Below are 20701 nucleotides of genomic sequence, written 5' to 3' on the forward strand. Positions count from 1 at the left end.
TTCTGTTTTCTGTCACTGCTGACTCGTCCTTGTTCCGGCAGTCTCTCCCGGGTTCCCTGCGGAGACCTCCTGGTCTCAGCTGACTGGTTGTGGCTCCAAACTCTCTGCTCCTTGTTCCCTGCCGACTCTTCCTGGTTTGTCGTGAGTAGTTCTTGTATTTGCTGAATCATTGTGTTGCCTACATTCTGTTTTTTGTCCGTGCTAAGTCTACATTCTCCCCGCAGTCTCTTCCTGGTTCCCTGAGGATTCCTCCTGGTCTCCGCTGACTCGTTGTGGTCCCAACTCTCTGCTCCTGGTTCTCTGCGGAGTCCTCCTGGTTTGTTGTGAGTCCTTATCACGTTTGCTAAATCATCTTTTTCCCTGCATTCTGTTTTCTGTCCCTGCTGAATCTACATTCTCCCCGCAGTCTCTTCCTGGTTCCCTGAGGATTCCTCCTTGTCTCAGCTGACGCGTTGTGGCTCCTAACTCTCTGCTCCTTGTTCCCTGCCCACTCTTCCTGGTTTGTTGTGAGTACTTCTTCCATTTGCTGAATCATCGTGTTCGCTGCATTCTGTTTTCTATCCCTACTGACTCTTCCTTATTCCTGCAGTCTCTCCCGGGTTCCCTACGGAGACCTCCTGGTCTCAGCTGACTGGTTGTGGCTCCAAACTCTCTGCTCCTTGTTCCCTGCCGACTCCTCCTGGTTTGTCGTGAGTACTTCTTGCATTTGCTGAATCATCGTGTTGCCTGCATTCTGTTTTCTGTCCCTGCTGACTCTACATTCTCCCCGCAGTCTCTTCCTGGTTCCCTGAGGAGTCCTTCGAGTCTCAGCTTACTCGTTGTTGTCCCAACTCTCTGCTCCTGGTTCTGTGCGGAGTCCTCCTGGTTTCTTGTGAGTCCTTATCACGTTTGCAAAGTCATCTTTTTCCCTGCATTCTATTTTCTGTCCCTGCTGACTCTTCCTTGTTCCTGCAGTCTCTCCTGGGTTGCCTGCGGAGACCTCCTGGTCTCAGCTGACTGGTTGTGGCTCCAAACTCTCTGCTCCTTGTTCCCTGCTGGCTCTTCCTGGTTTGTCGTGAGAATTTCTTGCTTTTGCTGAATCATCGTGTTCGCTGCATTCTATTTTCTGTCCTTGCTGACTCTACCTTCTCTCTGCAGTCTCTTCCTGGTTCCCTGTGGAGTTCTCCTGGTCTCAGCTGACTAGTTGTGGCTCCTAACTCTCTGCTCCTTGTTCCCTGCCGACTCCTCCTGGTTTGTCGTGAGTACTTCTTGCATTTGCTGAATCATCATGTTGCCTGCATTCTGTTTTCTGTCCCTGCTGACTCTACATTCTCCCCGCAGTCTCTTCCTGGTTCCCTGAGGAGTCCTTCGAGTCTCAGCTTACTCGTTGTTGTCCCAACTCTCTGCTCCTGGTTCTGTGCGCAGTCCTCCTGGTGTGTCGTGAGAATTTCTTGCATTTGCTGAATCATCGTGTTCGCTGCATTCTATTTTCTGTCCTTGCTGACTCTACCTTCTCTCTGCAGTCTCTTCCTGGTTCCCTGTGGAGTTCTCCTGGTCTCAGCTGACTAGTTGTGGCTCCTAACTCTCTGCTCCTTGTTCCCTGCCGACTCTTCCTGGTTTGTCGTGAGTACTTCTTGCATTTGCTGAATCATCGTGTTGCCTGCATTCTGTTTTCTGTCCCTGCTGACTCTACATTCTCCCCGCAGTCTCTTCCTGGTTCCCTAAGGAGTCCTTCGAGTCTCAGCTTACTCGTTGTTGTCCCAACTCTCTGCTCCTGGTTCTGTGCGGAGTCCTCCTGGTTTCTTGTGAGTCCTTATCACGTTTGCTAAGTCATCTTTTTCCCTGCATTCTATTTTCTGTCCCTGCTGACTCTTCCTTGTTCCTGCAGTCTCTCACGGGTTCCCTGCGGAGACCTCCTGGTCTCAGCTGACTGGTTGTGGCTCCAAACTCTCTGCTCCTTGTTCCCTGCCGACTCTTCCTGGTTTGTTGTGAGTACTTCTTGCATTTGCTGAATCATCGTGTTTGCTGCATTCTATTTTCTGTCCTTACTGACTCTTCCTTGTTCCTGCAGTCTCTTCCTGGTTCCCTGTGGAGTTCTCCTTGTCTCAGCTGACTGGTTGTGGCTCCTGACTCTCTGCTCCTTGTTCTCTGCCGACTCTTCCTGGTTTGTTGTGAGTACTTCTTGCATTTGCTGAATCATCATGTTACCTGCATTCTGTTTTCTCTCCCTGCTGACTCTACCTTCTTCCCGCAGTCTCTTCCGGGTTCCCTGTGGAGTCCTCCTGGTGTCAGCTGACTCGTTGTAGTCAGCTGACTTGTCCTGGTTCCCAACTCTGTGCTCCTTGTTCCCTGCTGACTTTTCCTTGTCCCGGCAGTCTCTGTCCGGTTCCCTGTGGCGTCCACCTGGTCTCAGCTGACTCGTCCTGGTTCCCAAGTCTCTGCTCCTTGTTCTTTGCTGACTCCTCCTGGTTCCCTGCGGAGTGTTGTGAGTAATTATTGCATTTGCTGAATCATCGTGTTCCCTGCATTCTGTTTTCTGTCCCTGCTGACTCTACCTTCTCCCCGCAGTCTCTTCCTGGTTCCATGTGGAGACCTCCTGGTCTCAGCTGACTCGTTGTGGTCCCAACTCTCTGCTCCTGGTTCTCTGCGGAGTCGTCCTGGTTTGTTGTGAGTCCTTATCACGTTTGCTGAGTCATCTTTTTCCTCCATTCTATGTCCTTTCCCTGCTGACTCTTCCTTGTTCCTGCAGTCTCTCCCGGGTTCCCTGCGGAGACCTCCTGGTCTCAGCTGACTGGTTGTGGCTCCAAACTCTCTGCTCCTTGTTCCCTGCCGACTCTTCCTGGTTTGTTGTGAGTACTTCTTGCATTTGCTGAATCATTGTGTTCCCCGCATTCTGTTTTCTGTCCCTGCTGACTCTATATTCTCCCCGCAGTCTCTTCCTGGTTCCCTGAGGAGTCCTTCTAGTCTCAGCTGACTCGTTGTGGTCCCAACTCTCTGCTCCTGGTTCTCTGCGGTGTCCTCCTGGTTTGTTGTGAGTCCTTATCACGTTTGCTGAGTCATCGTGTTCCCTGCATTCTATTTTCTGTCCCTACTGACTCTTCCTTGTTCCCGCAGTCTCTCCCTGGTTCCCTGTGGAGTCCTCCTGGTGTCAGCTGACTCGTTGTGGTCAGCTGACTTGTCCTGGTTCCCAACTCTGTGCTCCTTGTTCCCTGCTGACTTTTCCTTGTCCCGGCAGTCTCTTTCCGGTTCCCTGTGGCGTCCACCTGGTCTCAGCTGACTCGTCCTGGTTCCCAAGTCTCTGCTCCTTGTTCTTTGCTGACTCCTCCTGGTTCCCTGCGGAGTGTTGTGAGTATTTATTGCATTTGCTGAATCATCGTGTTCCCTGCAGTTTTCTTCTGGTCCCTGCTGACACTGTCTTGTCCCTGCAGTGTCTTCCTCATTCCCTGCGGAGTCGTCGTGGTCTCAGCTGACTCGTCCTGGTTCCCGACTCTCTGCTCTTTGTTCCCTGTTGACTCCTCCTGTTTTCTTGTGAGTGCTTCTTTCATTTGCTGAGTCATCTTGTTCCCTGCAGTCTCCTCCTGCTTCCTTGTTGAGACCTGCTGGTTCCCCCTGGTCTCTCCTGGTTCCTCCTGATCCCTTCTGGTCCCTCTTGGTTCCTCCTGGTTCCTCTGGGTCTCTCATGGTCCGTCTGGTCGCTCCTTGTCCCTCCTGGTTCCTGCTGATGTTTTTCCTTCCAGGTTAGTTTCTATTTCTGTGTTTTGGAGCTTTTTGCTTTGACGTGTTTCTCATATGTTTTGTTAAAGATCTTTAATTCTTGTGGTTTGAAAATGAGGGAAAGTCTCCTGCAGCTTGTGGTTCTACCAGCAGGATGCGCTGTGAGGCTGGGGTTCCTGTCGCCCCCTGCCGGTCACTCATCACTGCGTGATCCGGTGAAGGAGAATCCACGGCTCCCCGTCATCATTTCCTCTGCTTCATTTCAGGTAGGAAATCAAGTCCACACTCAATAGAAGTTCTTGAAGAAGCTTCTGAATGTCCTGTGTTAGTTTGAGTCTCTGTGATGAAGACGAGAGTCTTTAATGTGGTGTTTGTCGCTGCGAATGGCGGCGCGACTCTCGGATCGTGTTTCAAGATATTGTTCTACTTGTTAATCTGGGCAGCTCGTCTCTGTTCTGTTGGTTCAAGGCTTTTTTTCGGGATTCAACTGGCTCCATGCTGTGATTTCATCAAATTTCATTGGTGTGGATGTAAAGAAACTGTATTGAAAAGAGGCTCGACATTCAAATGTGTAAAAACAAGTCAGTTGGTGTTGTTGTGAATGCTATTCAGTGAGAAAGTTTCAAACTTGTGTCTGTTTAAATGATTCTGTGAAATCCAAGTCCAGAAATCTACTTTCCAGGATTTGAATGAAATACATTTCAAGTGCAGATGTTGTCATCAAGTTTTGTTGAGTGACTTGAAGAGACGTTGTATTTGTCCTGTCCCGACTTGATATTGTTCAAAGGAAATTGTTTGAGAGACATGTTTCAAATAAAACTTTTATAAATCAACATTTTCCCTTTGAATCTCCATGTTGAGGTGTTGTTCTGTCAATCCCAAGTATTATTGCTATTGTAGAAAGGATTCTTTGGCTCCAGATGACTTTCAGGGTCAAAGGTTGGGAAGTCCATGTTTTCTGAGGTTTCAAGTTCATAGGTCACAAGAGGCGGTCTCAAATCTCTCTGGCCTGCAGCGGCATGAAATGTTGACTGGAGAGAGGACGTCCTGCGTGAGTGATGACACGTCACGGCGTCGGCAAAACAGGAAGGAGGCTCGGCGAGTGAAGCTGCAAGGAGATGAAGCCAAATCAGAGCAACAGCCCTGGAATTAAGTCAAACAATGGCAGGGTATGTGGAGACGGAGATGGATTGAATGAGACTGATGCTGCTGTTGATCCTGCTTAAAACCAGTATTATTTAAAATGACACTTATGACAATTGCAAAGTTGCTCGTAGTAGTAATGATTAAAATATAATAGCAATCACAATAATAGTGATTAAATTACAATACAACTAACACAAGTGGACAAAATTGTTGGTACCCTTCATTTAATGAAAGAAAAATTCACAGTGGTCAGAGAAACAACTTGAAACTGAAAAAAGTAGTAATAAATGAAAATTCTAAGAAATGTAACCAGTGAAAGTCAGCCCATTGCTTTTCAACCATGCTTCAAGAGAATTGTTTAAAAAAAACTATAAACTCGTCAATTAGTATATTCATTAGAAATAACCAATATGACGATATGATAATGATCAGAACACAGTGAAGAGGAAACAGAAACGGGGCGGAGCAGGTAGGTGACGTGTGATGTGGTAAGTGACGCACTTCCTGTGAGACGGCAGATTCAAACTAAGCGCGCTGACAGATTCATTTGTTTACTGAATTTCACTAACTCGGCTCTAAAAAGTCGTAGAAGTAGAGAAATTAGTGTGTTTTAGGTTCACCCTGGAGCACAGTGAAGAGGATTCGACCAGCCTGACAGAGTACATAGATCGCTGCTTCGACCGGATCGTCATGGGGAAGCCGAATCAAACATCCACCCCCTCTACTTCCTCGTCTAAAGCCAAGAGACAGCGGGAGGAATCGTCTGGAGCTATTTCTCCACCTGCGAACGACTCGACGGACGTTCTTATCTCCATAGATAAGAAACTTTCCAGCCTCGATGCTCGCCTGAACCTGTTGGAAATCCTCCACAAGGAGTTCCAGGCTGTGCGCGAGTCGCTGGAATTCAGCCAGCAGCAGGTCGAGGCGCTCGCGGCGGAGAACGTCAGCCTCAGAGAGTCGGTGAAGACCCTCACGGAGGGGATGACCCGACTGTCAGAGGAAAACAAGAAGATTAAAGAAACGGTGATCGATCTCCAGGCCAGGAGCATGAGGGACAACTTAGTGTTCTCTGGAATCCCGGAGCAGACGGAGGAGGACCCCGAGGCGACGGTGAAAAGTTTCCTCAGAACGCAGCTGAAGCTCCCGGAGGAAGCGGTGAAAAACATCTCCTTCCACAGGATCCACCGCCTGGGAGGGAGAAGACCCGGCGAGTCCAGACCCAGACCCATCGTGGCCAAGTTCGTCAACTTCAAACAGAAGGAGCAGGTGAAGAGCCAGGGCCGGCAGCTGAAGGGAACCCACTACGGCGTGAATGATCAATTCCCGAAGGAGATCCTGGATCGGCGCAGAGTTCTGTTCCCGATCAGGAAAAAATCCATCTCGGAGGGCTCCCGCGCCGTCATCGCCGTGGATAAATTATTCATCAACGGCCAGCTGTTCCGTGACCCAAACATCACTCCGTGGCTCTACTGATCTCAGGTGCTGCATTCTCACTATCCTATAATCACTCCGTAAATATTGATACATAAAACAGCCATAAATTAATTAATAGTAAGTCACTGCCCGTCTCCACTGCACTGCTCACCGTGGATGTGTTTTTTTAAGCATTTGTTTCTTTTATCACTCTCACTTTTTTCTCTCTTCACCCTTTTTCACTCTCACCCTCTCACGCTTCACTGTAGCTGCACCCGTTACCATAGTAACCCGACACACGGGGCGCACCGGGACATCGGCTTATTGAAACACATCACTGTACAGGTTCACGCGCACTATAAGCATGTTGATAGACAGATTCAGAACGCACACTCAGCTGACATGCACGCGTGCACACCAGTAAACAACGGGCTCCATTCAGACACCAGGTTTAGTGAAATGCATGTAACACTCATAGCTGTCTAGTCATGAACACTCTTAATTTCGTTTCCTGGAATATCCGTGGGGCTGGTACAAGGGAAAAGAGATTAAAAATTACCCATCGGCTTCAGGAGTTGCAGGCAGACATTGTCTTATTACAGGAAACTCATCTAACAAACTCATCAGTAGATCTTCTCCGATCAACACAGTTTCCACACGTGTACTCAGCCTGTTACAATTCCAGGCAAAGAGGAGTAGCAACTCTTATCAGTAGAAGGTTAAACTTCTCTACTGACAGTTCAATCATAGATCCAGAAGGCAGATTTGTTATTATCACATTATCTATCCAGAATGTTAAATTCTGCATTGCTAACGTGTATGGACCTAATGTTGATGACCCCTCCTTCTTTCACTCCCTCTTCTCCTCACTGGATGATCACTCAGGTCACACATTGATTATAGGAGGGGATTTCAACATGGTTTCTGACCTGCAATTGGACAGACTGAGTACCACAGGAAGTCAACGACTTTGGCAATCCTCAGAAACTGTGAAACAGTACATGAAGGATTTTGGTCTTTGCGATGCCTGGCGCTCTCACCACCCCACTGCAAGAGAATACACATTCTTCTCTTCAGTTCACCATTCCTACTCTAGATTAGATTATTTCTTAACTAGCAGCACACTGATGAATGACATCTCAGAAATCAAAATTCATCCCATCGTCATAAGTGATCATGCACCAGTTTCATTTACTCTCAGAAATAAGACGAATAAACCACCAACTAGAAACTGGAGATTTAATACATCATTACTTAAAGATCCAGAGTTTATTAGCTATCTAACAAGAGAATGGTCTATATATTTAGAAAATAATGACTTGCCAGATACTTCAGCATGTGTTCTTTGGGAGGCAGGGAAAGCGGTGATGAGGGGAAAAATAATTTCCTTCTCCTCACACAAGAAAAAGAAAGAAGCTTCAAGAACTTTAGAATTGGAATTAAGAATTAAATGGCTGGAGGAGGCTTATCATGTCTCCCCACAAGAGAACATACTGAAGGATATAAGGAAAGCTAAACTTGAACTGAATGAAATTCTAGATAAAAAAACTCAATTCCTGATCCAACGACTCCGTTTAGAGAACTTTGAGCATAGTAATAAATCTGGAAGATTCCTGGCGAATCAGTTAAAAACAAACAAGGAGAAAAACACGATTTCAGCTGTTAAAGACTCAGAAGGAAACATCAGCCATGACCCAGACAAGATCAATAATATCTTTAGAGATTTCTATCAAGGATTATACCGATCACAAATAGACACAACAGATGAGGAAATTAATACTTTTTTTAATGATATTAACCTTCCAAAATTGAAAGATGAAAATAGAATAGTGTTGGATTCTCCTCTTTCACTGGATGAACTCCATAAATCTCTGCAGGATATGCCCAACAATAAAGCTCCAGGTCCAGATGGCTATCCAGCAGAATTCTATAAAGAATTCTGGACCATGTTGGCTCCCACTTTTCATAAAATGGTAATGGAAATAAAAAATAAACGAACAGTACCCTCAAATATGAACTTAGCCAAAATAACTTTAATACTTAAACCAGGGAAAGACCCCACACTTCCGTCCAGTTATCGTCCTATTTCATTAATAAATGTAGATCTCAAAATAATCAGCAAAGCCCTATCCAGGAGAATAGAAAAGGTAACCCCGCTCATAATACATCCTGACCAAACAGGGTTCATTAAAGGTAGACACTCATCCAATAACATGCGCAGATTAATTAATATAATAGATTACGCTACAATACACAATCTGGAATCCATAATTATCTCTTTAGATGCTGAAAAAGCTTTTGATCGAGTAAATTGGAAATTTCTATTTGGAATATTAACCAAATTTGGGTTTGGAACGTCTTTCATAGACTGGATTAAAATCTTATATAACAACCCAGCTGCATGTGTGAAGACTAACGAGCAGACTTCTCCAAGCTTCTGTCTGCAGCGAGGAACCAGACAGGGCTGTCCACTCTCTCCCTCACTGTTTGCCATCTTTATCGAACCTCTGGCAGCTGCTATAAGACAAAATAAAGACATCAGAGGGATCCTGGCTAACAATAAGATAGAACATAAAATAAGTCTTTATGCAGATGATGTATTGCTTTTCCTGCAGAACTCTCCATCTTCTATCTCCCAGACAATCACACTTATTGACAAATTTTCACTAATATCTGACTATTCTATCAACTGGTCTAAGACTACAGCCATGCCTATAAACTGTGATTTACAAAGTATACCCAATGCTACAATCCAGTCTGGAAACATCAGATATTTAGGCATAAACATTTCTCCAAGGATATCAGAACTTTTAAAACTAAATTACGTTCCGTTACTGAAATCAACAGAGGATGACCTCTTACGGTGGAGACGCTTACCTATATCTCTTATGGGGAGGGTTGCCACCATTAAAATGATGACTTTACCTAAGGTTAACTATTTATTTTCAATGATACCAACCAAACCATCGTCTGGCTGGTTCAAATCACTGGACTCATACATATCTAAATTTCTCTGGAAAAATAAACCATCACGTATCAGTTTAAAGACGCTACAACAGACTAAAGACAGAGGTGGACTAGACTTGCCTAACTTCAGTAATTACTTTATAGCCAGCAAGCTGCAATATATCTCCAAATGGCTTAAACCGAACAATTTAGATGAGCCATGGCTGGATGTAGAGCAAGCATTATGTGAGGATCTAGTTATCTCTGACCTGCCATTCATCAGTCCCACCATCAAATCCCATCAGTGTTTTAAAAGTGTCAACATCAGCTCCTCTTTAATGGCTTGGTGGGACTTTCTAAAGCTAACCAAATCTTCTCTGATCCCGTGTAAACTCACACCCATCTGGAACAACCCGGACATCGTGCAAAACAAAAAGATGATCAACTTCACTCAGTGGAGAAATAAAGGAATCAGCCAGCTTGAACATATCATTGAAAATGGCAACTTTCTATCATTCAATACTCTCATCTCACAATATGGAATCAGCAGCACAGCATTTTTAGAATATCATCAACTTAAATCTATCATAGGCAAAAAGTATACCTTTAATCAATTGCAGGGACAGCTACCTCTCGGGGTCGAAGAATTCTTAAACCTCAGTTCCCCAAAGTTGCTATCAAAGATATATAAAATTTTATCAAAGGTAGAAGACGAAATCTTCCTTCCGACCTTAAAATGGGAGGCTGACTTATCTAACAACTTTGACCAAAATGCGTGGTCACAAATATGTTTAAATACTTTCAAAATGACAAAGAATTCAAATATACAACTAATACAATTCAAAATTCTGCATAGAATTCATTACACAGGACGAAGGATGTTCCAGATGGGTTTATCACAATCTGATATCTGTTCACATTGCAATGATAACATGACTGACAGCTACCTCCATGCCTTGTGGTCCTGCACACCAGTGCAGAGGTTCTGGCTTCAGGTGTGTGAAGACCTGTCAACATGGTTCACATGCAATATCCCTGCAACTCCCACACTGTGCCTTTTAGGTGATCTGGGTGAAATTAACATGTCGATAAACTCTGTCTACATGGTTCTCACCATCTTGTGCATCGCAAAGAAAACTATCCTTGTAAATTGGAAATCCAGAAATAATCTGAGTAACAGGCAGTTCAAGAATCTTCTATTAGATCATATCAGCTTGGAGACGATGTCTGTCTGTTCAGAGGATCAATCAGCTGAATCTGGTTCCCTCTGGTCCCCTGTGATCAGCTCCATCACTTAATGTAAGGGGAAGATGAGGGCCTCTCCACTTTGAGGGTCGGTTGTTGGTGGGGGGGCCTGATGGCTGCAGGTGGTTGGCACTGTCTTGGGGTCGGGACCTGGGCAGCTTCGCTGGGGGCTGTCTTCGTGTTTGGTTTGGATTGGGGGTGGGGGGGCCGCCGGTTGTTGGGGCTGTCTGGCGGCGGTGGGGCGGGGGCCCCGGGGGGCCGGGGTCGGCGGGTGCCGGTTCATGTCCGGGCGGCCGGGGTGTCCTGGGGCGGGTGTGGCTGGGGGCCCTGGGCCCTGGTGCCTGGGGGCTCTCTCCTTCCGTGAGGGGGGGGGGGGTCGACCTGGCTGGGGGGGCCGGTCGGCTCGGGCGTGCTGCCGCGGCCTGGGTCGGTGCACGCCCTGGTGTCTGGTTGCTGCCCCGGAATCCAGGGCATCGGGGTGGGTGGTTGTGGTGGTGGGGGACAGGGGGGTGGGGTGGATGGGTGGGGGGTGGCGGGGGAGGTGGGTGGGTGGTGGGGGACAGGGTGGGGTGGATGGGGGTGTAGATAGGGGGGTGGTGGGCTGTGGGGGTTAGGGGGTTGGGGAAGGTGCGTGTACGTGTATGTGTATATGTGTGTGGGTGTGTATGTGTGAGTATGTATATATGTTTTTGTATGTGTGGGTATTTATGTAGGTGTATGTGAGTGTGTGGGTGTGTATCTGGATATGTTTGTGTATGACTATGTATGTATGTGTGTGTGGGTATGTATCTGTGAGCGGGGTATGTATGTGTGTGAGGGTGTGTATCTGTAAGTATGTATGTATGTCTGTACGTGTGTGTATATGTGTGGGCGACTGGAGCTATGTATGAGAGAGTGCGGTGTCCTGTGGGGGGTGGCCCCGGTGGGCCTGGGGTCGGTGGGCCCTGGGTCTGGGTCCTTCTGCTGCCCCCTATCTGTCCTCACCTTCACTCCTCCTGATGCATGATGGGTGTGTGCTTCTTGGGTCGGTGGTTCTCTGGCCATGGTCGCTGTCCGCCCTGGTCCTGGGGGGGGGGTGGCGCTCCTGGCCCTGTCCTTCATCGGGGGGCTCCTGGGTGACGGGGGTGCTGCGGCATCCCCGGACCCCCCTCCCCCCCCCGCTCTCATGCACACACACGTAGGGCTTTGGGAGGCGGGCTTATCAAGTTGGGTGTGGTGGAGGGGGCCATCTAAGTGGCCCCAATCACTGCACCCTTCAGTGGCTCGCCTCTCAGTCTTAATTGCACTTAGTCATCTAACACGACCAAATACATACAAACACACACATCGGGGGGTCTTGGCGCGCTGTGTCGGGGGTGGGGCTGTTCAGGTGGATGAGACTGCTCGTTTGGCCTCACTCGCGGCACGGTGTGGTTACTGACCCTCAAATTTTAATCGCAAACAACATATACTCCATCAACACTCACGAGACGGAGGGGGGGGAGGGAGGGCAATGTGGTCTTCTGCGCCCCCGTTTCCAGGTTCCTTCTGGTGGGGGGTGGGGCGGGGGGGGCTGTTGTTTTCCCCACAGGCCGGGGGTTTGGAGCGGCTGTGGTTTGGGGGGCTGCTGGCTCAGGGGGGTGCATACCTGTCTGCGGCGGGGGGGTGGGGGGGTGGGGGCGGCAGTTGTGGGTGGCGGGGGGTTCTGGATGTGGGGTTCGGTGTTCCCTTGCCTTCCGGGGGTGTCTCCCACAGGATGTGACAGTTGGATGACGCGGGAATGTGAGTGTGTTTGGGGTAGGATGGACTGTGTGTGTGTGTGTGTGTGTGTGTGTGTCTGTGTGTCTGTGTGTCTGTGTCTGTGTGTCTGTGTGTCTGTGTGTGTGTGTGTGTGTGTGTGTGTGTGTGTGTGTGTGTGTGTGTGTATGTGCGTGTGCGTGCGCGTGCTTGTTAGCGTGTGCGTGTGCGTGAGAGGGTGTGAGTGTGTTGGAATGTGAGTGTGTGTGTGTGTGCGTTTGGTTTAGGGATGAGTGGTTGTGTGTGTGCGTGTGTGCATGTGTGTGTGTCAGTATGAGTGAGTGGGTATGAGTGTTGGGTTGGGGCGGGGGGGAGTGAGGCGGGAGAGGACAGGGGGTGGGAGGGGTGGGCCGGGCGGGGGACGGGCGGGGGGGTGGGTTCCGGGTGGGGGTCGTGGGGTGGGGGGGGGGGGTGGGGGGGGGGGGGGGGGGGGGGCGGGGGGGGGGGGGGGTGGGGGGGGGGGGGGGGGGGGGGGGGGGGGGGGGGTGATGCCCTGGATCTCGGGGTGCGTGGCCGGAGCGCTGGGGGGTGTACTGGCCCGGGGTGGGTAGCCGCCCGTGTGGGCTGGTTCTCCCGGGTGGGTCATAGCCCTTCGCCTGGGTGGGGGGTTGGCTCCTGGGCTCTTGGGCCTTGGGCTCTCGGCCCTGCCCGCCCCGGGCGTCCGGCGCCCGGGGTGGACCGGCTCCTGCCGGTCATGGCTCCGCGGGGCCCGGGCCCCGGGACTGCCGGGGTCCCCGGCCGGGGCTTTCCTCTGCCCCGTTTCTGGACTGGAGCGTGGGCGTCTGCCTGCGGGGGCGGCTTGGATCCGGGCTCTGTGATGTTCGCCGGCTGTTTGGGCTCTGAGGACCTCTCTGGCCTGCTTCTGGCCTTCTCAGAGGTCAGAGGTCATATATGCATGATCACTATCACCATCACTGTCACCATCATATTCACATGATCACGTTGATCTTTAATCACTCTTTACATACTGGGTTACCTTGTCTTCTTGTGGTGGTTAGACTAATGTTGATCTGTAGCAGACCTCTCTTGATGCACGCCCCTAGTTTACTAGTTACGACTAGCTATATTCAAAAAAAAAAAAAAAAAAAAAAAAAAAAATACGGTTTGTGGTGTCCTTGCATTTCCCTCCTCCCCTACACCTCCTTTTATTTTTGTGGCCTGGTCTGTTCACTAATATGGTTTGGAAAAAAAGGGGAAAAAAAAAAAAAAAAAAAAAAATGTATGTATGGTTCTGTAATTTTCTGTGTTGGTTGTCGGCTCTGTTTTGGTGTTGTCTAGATTGGGGGTTTGGGATTGTTCTAGGTTGCGTGTGGTGCGTCGACAACACTGTTTTGTATTGTGACTTTGTACATAGGTTGTGCCGCCCCCCCCCCCCCCCCCCCCCCTTCCGTTCTCCCTCTCTTTATCTTTCTCTCTTTCTGTCCCTGCTCTCTGAGCGTTTCCGTCCCGGTCCTGTCCGGTAGCCATGCCGGATGCCAGCTTTAATAAAGGCAGCAGCAGGAGGAGACTCAGTCTCATCCTGCTGCTAATATTAAAATCTGTTCGGATAGTAAAAGGCTACAATCATACAATATTGCACGCCCCAGCTACCGAACAGGACAAGGGAAAAAAAAAAAAAAAAAAAAAAAAAAAAAAAAAAGAACACAGTGAAGATGTCAGTAAATGCTATATAAATCCTAACAAAATCCTAAATCACAAACTTGAGTAGAAGATGAAAGCTGGGGGATTTCTGATGACTTTTCTAGTGAAAAAAGGTCATTTCCTTGATGTGCTGTGGCGGTGAGGTCAGACCTCAGCAAGATGGCCGCCGACGTCGGCTCGTGTTTGCCGCGCTGCGTCGCACGTCGGCTCCAACCAGCGGCAGCGTGAGTGCGGACGGTTAGATCTGCTTTGGTTTCAGTTGCCGACTGGGCTTAGCAAGATGAACATGAGCAAATTTCAGCTGCGGGAGAAATTTACACTTCTCTCAGAGATTTGTAACTTTAACACCACCAACTAGTGAACATCCAGACAGAGACACGTGGAGGTTCCAGCGCTCGGAGGCTCCTGGCGCTTCAGGTGACAGACAGTGAACACAGACTCGCTGAGGCCGTTAGCAACATAGCAGCAGCCACCGCCGCCGCCATTTTGCTAACAGGCGGGTCCAGTTTGTCTGTTGGGTCCCAAACACACAGCAGTTTTCTTTGGCTATTGGGTCTTGCTGCAATGACTGTTTTTGTAACTAGTTACAAAAGTGGACATCTTCATTCAGAAAACCCACCCAAACATGAGTAAAGGCGGCTGCCATGTTGGTGAAGGAATTCCCATAACGTTGTGGTCCCAAATCTCTGCTCCTGGTTCTCTGCGGAGTCCTCCTGGTTTGTTGTGAGTCCTTATCACGTTTGCCAAGTTATCTTTTTCCCTGCATTCTTTTTTCTGTCCCTGCTGAATCTTCCTTGTTCCTGCAGTCTCTTCCTGGTTCCCTGTGGAGTTCTCCTGGTCTCAGCTGACTGGTTGTGGCTCCAAACTCTCTGCTCCTTGTTCCCTGCCGACTCTTCCTGGTTAGTTGTGAGTTCTTCTTGCGTTTGCTGAGTCATCGTGTTAGCTGCGTTCTGTTTTCTGTCCCTACTGACTCTTCCTTATTCCTGCAGTCTCTCCCGGGTTCCCTGCGGAGACCACCTGGTCTCAGCTGACTGGTTGTGGCTCCAAACTCTCTGCTCCTTGTTCCCTGCCCACTCTTCCTGGTTTGTTGTGAGTACTTCTTGCATTTGCTGAATATTGTGTTCCCCGGATTCTGTTTTCTCTCCCTGCTGACTCTACCTTCTCGCCGCAGTCTCTTCCTGGTTCCCTGCGGAGACCTCCTTGTCTCAGCTGACGCTTTGTGGCTCCTAACTCTCTGCTCCTTGTTCCCTGCCGACTCTTCCTGGTTTGTTGTGAGTACTTCTTGCAAATGCTGAATCATCGTGTTGCCTGCATTCTGTTTTCTGTCCCTGCTGACTCTTCCTTCTCCCCGCAGTCTCTTCCTGGTTCCCTGCGGAGACCTCCTTGTCTCAGCTGACTGGTTGTGGCTCATAACTCTCTGCTCTTGTTCCCTGCCGACTCTTCCTGGTTTGTTGTGAGTACTTCTTGCATTTGCTGAATCATTGTGTTCGCTGTATTCTGTTTTCTGTCACTGCTGACTCGTCCTTGTTCCTGCAGTCTCTCCCGGGTTCCCTGCGGAGACCTCCTGGTCTCAGCTGGCTGGTCGTGGCTCCAAACTCTCTGCTCCTTGTTCCCTGCCGGCTTTTCCTGGTTTGTCGTGAGTACTTCTTGCAATTCCTGAATCATCGTGTTCCCTGCATTCTGTTTTCTGTCCCTGCTGACTCTGCCTTCTCCCCACAGTCTCTTCCTGGTTCCCTGAGGATTCCTCCTGGTCTCAGCTGACTCGTTGTGTTCCCAACTCTCTGCTCCTGGTTCTCTGCGGAGTCCTCCTGGTTTGTTGTGAGTCCTTATCACGTTTGCTAAGTCATCTTTTTCCCTGCATTCTATTTTCTGTCCCTGCTGACTCTTCCTTATTCCTGCAGTCTCTCCCGGGTTCCCTGCGGAGACCTCCTGGTCTCAGCTGACTGGTTGTGGCTCTAAACTCTCTGCTCCTTGTTCCCTGCCGACTCTTCCTGGTTTGTCGTGAGTACTTCTTGCATTTGCTGAATCATTGTGTTGCCTGCATTCTGTTTTCTGTCCCTGCTGACTCTACATTCTCCCCGCAGTCTCTTCCTGGTTCCCTGAGGATTCCTCCTGGTCTCAGCTGACTTGTTGTGGTCCCAACTCTCTGCTCCTGGTTCTCTGCGGAGTCCTCCTGGTTTGTTGTGAGTCCTTATCACGTTTGCTAAGTTATCTTTTTCCCTGCATTCTGTTTTCTGTCCCTGCTGACTCTACATTCTCGCCGCAGTCTCTTCCTGGTTCCCTGAGGAGACCTCCTGGTCTCAGCTGACGCGTTGTGGCTCCTAACTCTCTGCTCCTTGTTCCCTGCCGACTCTTCCTGGTTTGTCGTGAGTACTTCTTGCATTTGCTGAGTCATTGTGTTGCCTGCATTCTGTTTTCTGTCCCTGCTGACTCTCCATTCTCCCCGCAGTCTCTTCCTGGTTCCCTGAGGAGTCATTCGAGTCTCAGCTGACTCGTTGTGTTCCCAACTCTCTGCTCCTGGTTCTCTGCGGAGTCCTCCTGGTTTGTTGTGAGTCCTTATCACGTTTGCTAAGTAATCCTTTGCCCTGCGTTCTATTTTCTGTCCCTGCTGACTCTTCCTTGTCCCTGCAGTCTCTCCCGGGTTCCCTGCGGAGACCTCCTGGCCTCAGCTGACTGGTTTTGGCTCCAAACTCCCTGCTCCTTGTTCCCTGCCGACTCTTCCTGGTTTATCATGAGTACTTCTTGCCTTTGCTGAATCATCGTATTCCCTGCATTCTGTTTTCTCTCCCTGCTGTCTCTACCTTCTCGCCGCAGTCTCTTCCTGGTTCCCTGAGGAGACCTCCTTGTCTCAGCTGACGCGTTGTGTTCCCAAGTCTCTGCTCCTGGTTCTCTGCGGAGTCCTCCTGGTTTGTTGTGAGTCCTTATCACGTTTGCGAAGTCATCTTTTTCCCTGCATTCTATTTTCTGTCCCTGCTGACTCTTCCTTGTTCCTGCAGTCTCTCCCTGGTTCCCTGAGGAGACCTCCTTGTCTCAGCTGACGCGTTGTGGCTCTTACCTCTCTGCTCCTTGTTCCCTGCCGACTCTTCCTGGTTTGTCGTGAGTACTTCTTGCATTTGCTGAGTCATTGTGTTGCCTATATTCTTTTTTCTGTCCCTGCTGACTCTACATTCTCCCCGCAGTCTCTTCCTGGTTCCCTGAGGATTCCTCCTGGTCTCAGCTGACTGGTTGTGGCTCCAAACTCTCTGCTCCTTGTTCCCTGCCGACTCTTCCTGGTTTGTTGTGAGAACTTCTTGCATTTGCTGAATCATCATGTTGCCTGCATTCTATTTTCTGTCCCTGCTGACTCTACATTCTCCCCGCAGTCTCTTCCTGGTTCCCTGTGGAGACCTCCTTGTCTCAGCTGACGCGTTGTGGCTCCTAACTCTCTGCTCCTTGTTCCCTGCCGACTCTTCCTGGTTTGTTGTGAGTTCTTCTTGCATTTGCTGAGTCATCGTGTTCGCTGCATTCTGTTTTCTGTCCCTACTGACTCTTCCTTATTCCTGCAGTCTCTTCCTGGTTCCCTGAGGAGACCTCCTTGTCTCAGCTGACTCGTTGTGGCTCCTAACTCTCTGCTCCTTGTTCCCTGCCGACTCTTCCTGGTTTGTTGTGAGTACTTCTTGCATTTGCTGAGTCATTGTGTTGCCTGCATTCTGTTTTCTGTCCGTACTGACTCTGCATTGTCCCCGCAGTCTCTTCCTGGTTCCCTGAGGAGACCTCCTTGTCTCAGCTGACACGTTGTGGTCCCAACTCTCTGCTCCTGGTTCTCTGCGGAGTCCTCCTGGTTTGTTGTGAGTCTTTATCACGTTTGCTGAGTCATCTTTTTCCCTGCATTCTATGTTCTGTCCCTGCTGAGTCTTCCTTATTCCTGCAGTCTCTCCCGGGTTCCCCTGCGGAGACCTCCTTGTCTCAGCTGACTGGTTGTGGCTCCTAACTCTCTGCTCCTTGTTCCCTGCCGACTCTTCCTGGTTTATTGTGAGTACTTCTTGCATTTGCTGAATCATTGTGTTGCCTGCATTCTGTTTTCTGTCCCTGCTGACTCTACATTCTCCCCGCAGTCTCTTCCTGGTTCCCTGTGGAGTTCTCCTGGTCTCAGCTGACTCGTTGTGGCTCCTAACTCTCTGCTCCTTGTTCCCTGCCGACTCTTCCTGGTTTGTGGTGAGTACTTCTTGCATCTGCTGAATCGTTGTGTTGCCTACATTCAGTTGTCTGTCCCTGCTGACTCTATATTCTCCCCGCAGTGTCTTCCTGGTTCCCTGAGGATTCCTCCTGGTCTCAGCTGACTGGTTGTGGTCCCAACTCTCTGCTCCTGGTTCTCTGCGGAGTCCTCCTGGTTTGTTGTGAGTCCTTATCACGTTTGCCAAGTTATCTTTTTCCCTGCATTCTATTTTCTGTCCCTGCTGAATCTTCCTTCTTCCCGCAGTCTCTTCCGGGTTCCCTGTGGAGTCCTCCTGGTGTCAGCTGACTCGTTTTAGTCAGCTGACTTGTCCTGGTTCCCAACTCTGTGCTCCTTGTTCCCTGCTGACTTTTCCTTGTCCCGGCAGTCTCTTTCCGGTTCCCTGTGGCGTCCACCTGGTCTCAGCTGACTCGTCCTGGTTCCCAGTCTCTGCTCCTTGTTCTTTGCTGACTCCTCCTGGTTCCCTGCGGAGTGTTGTGAGTATTTATTGCATTTGCTGAATCATCGTGTTCCCTGCAGTTTTCTTCTGGTCCCTGCTGACACTGTCTTGTCCCTGCAGTGTCTTCCTCATTCCCTGCGGAGTCGTCGTGGTCTCAGCTGACTCGTCCTGGTTCCCGACTCTCTGCTCTTTGTTCCCTGTTGACTCCTCCTGTTTTCTTGTGAGTGCTTCTTTCATTTGCTGAGTCATCTTGTTCCCTGCAGTCTCCTCCTGCTTCCTTGTTGAGACCTGCTGGTTCCCCCTGGTCTCTCCTGGTTCCTCCTGATCCCTTGTGGTCCCTCTTGGTTCCTCCTGGTTCCTCTGGGTCTCTCATGGTCCGTCTGGTCGCTCCTTGTCCCTCCTGGTTCCTGCTGATGTTTTTCCTTCCAGGTTAGTTTCTATTTCTGTGTTTTGGAGCTTTTTGCTTTGATGTGTTTCTCACATGTTTTGTTAAAGATCTTTAATTCTTGTGGTTTGAAAATGAGGGAAAGTCTCCTGCAGCTTGTGGTTCTACCAGCAGGATGCGCTGTGAGGCTGGGGTTCCTGTCGCCCCCTGCCGGTCACTCATCACTGCGTGATCCGGTGAAGGAGAATCCACAGCTCCCCGTCATCATTTCCTCTGCTTCATTTCAGGTAGGAAATCAAGTCCACACTCAATAGAAGTTCTTGAAGAAGCTTCTGAATGTCCTGTGTTAGTTTGAGTCACTGTGATGAAGACGAGAGTCTTTAATGTGGTGTTTGTCGCTGCGAATGGCGGCGCGACTCTCGGATCGTGTTTCAAGATATTGTTCTACTTGTTAATCTGGGCAGCTCATCTCTGTTCTGTTGGTTCTAGGCTTTTTTCAGGATTCAACTGGCTCCATGCTGTGATTTCATCAAGTTTCATTGGTGTGGATGTAAAGAAACTGTGTTGAAAAGAGGCTCGACATTCAAATGTGTAAAAACAAGTCAGTTGGTGTTGTTGTGAATGCTATTCAGTGAGAAAGTTTCAAACTTGTGTCTGTTTAAATGATTCTGTGAAATCCAAGTCCAGAAATCTACTTTCCAGCATTTGAATGAAATGCATTTCAAGTGCAGATGTTGTCAAGTTTTGTTGAGTGACTTGAAGAGACGTTGTATTTGTCCTGTCCCGACTTGATATTGTTCAAAGGAAATTGTTTGAGAGACATGTTTCAAATAAAACTTTTATAAATCAACATTTTCCCTTTGAATCTCCATATTGAGGTGTTGTTCTGTCAACCCCAAGTATTATTGCTATTGTAGAAAGAATTCTTTTGCTCCAGATGACTTTCAGGGTCAAAGGTTGGGAAATCCATGTTTTCTGAGGTTTCAAGTTCATAGGTCACAAGAGGCGGTCTCAAATCTCTCTGGCCTGCAGCGGCATGAAATGTTGACTGGAGAGAGGACGTCCTGCGTGAGTGATGACACGTCACGGCGTCAGCAAAACAGGAAGGAGGCTCGGCGAGTGAAGCTGCAAGAGATGAAGCCAAATCAGAGCAACAGCCCTGGAATTAAGTCAAACAATGGCAGGGTATGTGGAGACGGAGATGGATTGAATGAGACTGATGCTGCTGTTGATCCTGCTTAAAACCAGTATTATTTCAATTGACACTTATGACAATTGCAAAGTTGCTCGTAGTAGTAATGATTAAAATATAATAGCAGTCACAATAATAGTGATTAAATTACAATACAACTAACACAAGTGGACAAAATTGTTGGTACCCTTCGTTTAATGAAAGAAAAATTCACAGTGGTCAGAGAAACAACTTGAAACTGAAAAAAGTAGTAATAAATGAAAATTCTAAGAAATGTAACCAGTGAAAGTCAGCCCATTGCTTTTCAACCATGCTTCAAGAGAATTGTTTAAAAAAAACTATAAACTCGTCAATTAGTATATTCATTAGAAATAACCAATATGACGATATGATAATGATCAGAACACAGTGAAGATGTCAGTAAATGCTATATAAATCCTAACAAAATCCTAAATCACAAACTTGAGTAGAAGATGAAAGCTGGGGGATTTCTGATGACTTTTCTAGTGAAAAAAGGTCATTTCCTTGATGTGCTGTGGCGGTGAGGTCAGACCTCAGCAAGATGGCCGCCGACGTCGGCTCGTGTGGGCCGCGCTGCGTCGCACGTCGGCT

The 20701-nt window shown here is 48.8% G+C and overlaps 6 long non-coding RNA genes across 7 annotated transcripts; all 6 read left to right on the forward strand.

Annotated features, from left to right (window-relative positions):
- The first annotated feature begins 629 nt into the window (after positions 1-629).
- On the forward strand, positions 630-1007 carry LOC115384741 (uncharacterized). Its single transcript, XR_003930945.1, has 3 exons — positions 630-689; positions 773-871; positions 955-1007. It is a non-coding gene; the product is annotated as an uncharacterized LOC115384741 (long non-coding RNA).
- A 693-nt stretch (positions 1008-1700) lies between these two features.
- Positions 1701-16692, forward strand: LOC115384737 (uncharacterized). Its single transcript, XR_003930941.1, has 3 exons — positions 1701-1784; positions 16492-16584; positions 16675-16692. It is a non-coding gene; the product is annotated as an uncharacterized LOC115384737 (long non-coding RNA).
- On the forward strand, positions 1928-15229 carry LOC115384745 (uncharacterized). The gene is made up of 3 exons (XR_003930951.1): positions 1928-1967; positions 15032-15131; positions 15215-15229. It is a non-coding gene; the product is annotated as an uncharacterized LOC115384745 (long non-coding RNA).
- Positions 3024-3933, forward strand: LOC115384735 (uncharacterized). Its single transcript, XR_003930938.1, has 3 exons — positions 3024-3324; positions 3408-3716; positions 3847-3933. It is a non-coding gene; the product is annotated as an uncharacterized LOC115384735 (long non-coding RNA).
- Positions 16693-17066: 374 nt separating the features above from the next.
- LOC115384739 (uncharacterized) lies at positions 17067-17635 on the forward strand. The gene is made up of 3 exons (XR_003930943.1): positions 17067-17139; positions 17406-17505; positions 17589-17635. It is a non-coding gene; the product is annotated as an uncharacterized LOC115384739 (long non-coding RNA).
- An 869-nt stretch (positions 17636-18504) lies between these two features.
- On the forward strand, positions 18505-19714 carry LOC115384736 (uncharacterized). 2 transcript variants are annotated; one of them, XR_003930940.1, is made up of 4 exons: positions 18505-18549; positions 18633-18941; positions 19072-19184; positions 19387-19714. It is a non-coding gene; the product is annotated as an uncharacterized LOC115384736 (long non-coding RNA). The 2 variants fall into 2 exon arrangements; XR_003930939.1 differs by having other exon boundaries at positions 18512-18941.
- The last annotated feature ends 987 nt before the right edge of the window (positions 19715-20701 follow it).

The sequence above is a fragment of the Salarias fasciatus genome, unplaced genomic scaffold (genome assembly GCF_902148845.1).
Source record: "Salarias fasciatus unplaced genomic scaffold, fSalaFa1.1, whole genome shotgun sequence".
Taxonomy (NCBI): domain Eukaryota; kingdom Metazoa; phylum Chordata; class Actinopteri; order Blenniiformes; family Blenniidae; genus Salarias; species Salarias fasciatus.